Below are 1683 nucleotides of genomic sequence, written 5' to 3' on the forward strand. Positions count from 1 at the left end.
GATTTTAGTAAATAATTAGCTTAAACAAACCCCCCTTACCCCCCGTTAACCCTATTTGTTACAATACGTGTTTATTTCTGTCTTGCCAAACCCCAAAAACAAGACTAAACCGTATCTAAGCATAGAGCTTAAGAGTTAACGTTTACAAACTTTACCAACCCCATTATTACCAATTATTAATACTAAATCATAACTTTGTTCGCAGTATCTATAGATACGCCAACCCGATCTCTAACTCGTCCCTATTGAACAATATTTACACACCCAACAATCCTATATCTTGGTTCATGTAGCTTAAAAACACAAAGCAAGGCACTGAAAATGCCTGGATGAGTCGCCAGACTCCATAAACATAGAGGTTTGGTCCTAGCCTTTCCATTAGTTATTAATAAAATTACACATGCAAGCCTCCGCATCCCGGTGAAAATGCCCTCTAAGTCACCCAGTGATTCAAAGGAGCTGGTATCAAGCACACAACCATTGTAGCTCATAACACCTTGCTCAGCCACACCCCCACGGGATACAGCAGTGATAAAAATTAAGCTATGAATGAAAGTTCGACTAAGTTATATTAAATTAGGGTTGGTAAATTTCGTGCCAGCCACCGCGGTCATACGATTAACCCAAACCAATGGACCTACGGCGTAAAGCGTGTTACAGAAGAGAAGCATACTAAAGTTAAACCTTAACTAGGCTGTAAAAAGCTGCAGTTAACATAAAAATACAGCACGAAAGTAACTTTAATATTTCCGACCACACGATAGCTAAGATCCAAACTGGGATTAGATACCCCACTATGCTTAGCCCTAAACCTAGATAGTTAGCTCAAACAAAACTATCCGCCAGAGAACTACTAGCAACAGCTTAAAACTCAAAGGACTTGGCGGTGCTTTATATCCCTCTAGAGGAGCCTGTTCTATAATCGATAAACCCCGATAAACCTCACCATCTCTTGCTAATTCAGCCTATATACCGCCATCTTCAGCAAACCCTAAAAAGGAAGAAAAGTAAGCACAAGTATCTTGACACAAAAAAGTTAGGTCAAGGTGTAGCCCATGAGATGGGAAGCAATGGGCTACATTTTCTACAACTAGAACATCCACGAAAATCCTTATGAAATTAAGAATTCAAGGAGGATTTAGTAGTAAATTTGAGAATAGAGAGCTCAATTGAATTGGGCCATGAAGCACGCACACACCGCCCGTCACCCTCCTCAAGTGGTCAAACCCTGAAGAAACCTATTCAAACCATTACATCCACAAGAGGAGACAAGTCGTAACAAGGTAAGCATACTGGAAAGTGTGCTTGGATGACAAGATGTAGCTTAAACAAAGCATCTGGCTTACACCCAGAAGATTTCATATTAAACTGACCATCTTGAGCCAAAGCTAGCCCAATCATCTACAAACGCAATTAACATCAGAAAGTAAAATAAAACATTTAGTTGCCCCATAAAAGTATAGGAGATAGAAATTTAACTTGGCGCTATAGAGAAAGTACCGCAAGGGAAAGATGAAAGAAAAAACTAAAAGCACTATACAGCAAAGATTACCCCTTGTACCTTTTGCATAATGAATTAGCTAGAATAACCTAACAAAGAGAACTTCAGCTAGGCCCCCCGAAACCAGACGAGCTACCCATGAACAATCTATTACAGGATGAACTCATCTATGTCGCAAAATA

At 39.7% G+C, this 1683-nt stretch overlaps 1 pseudogene; it reads left to right on the forward strand.

Moving 5' to 3' along the window:
- The first annotated feature begins 353 nt into the window (after positions 1-353).
- LOC144615583 (18S ribosomal RNA) lies at positions 354-1316 on the forward strand (annotated as a pseudogene).
- The last annotated feature ends 367 nt before the right edge of the window (positions 1317-1683 follow it).

Source organism: Panthera onca, unplaced genomic scaffold (assembly GCF_046562875.1).
Source record: "Panthera onca isolate mPanOnc1 unplaced genomic scaffold, mPanOnc1 haplotype 2 h2.h2tg000074l_path, whole genome shotgun sequence".
In the NCBI taxonomy this organism is placed as follows: Eukaryota; Metazoa; Chordata; class Mammalia; order Carnivora; family Felidae; genus Panthera; species Panthera onca.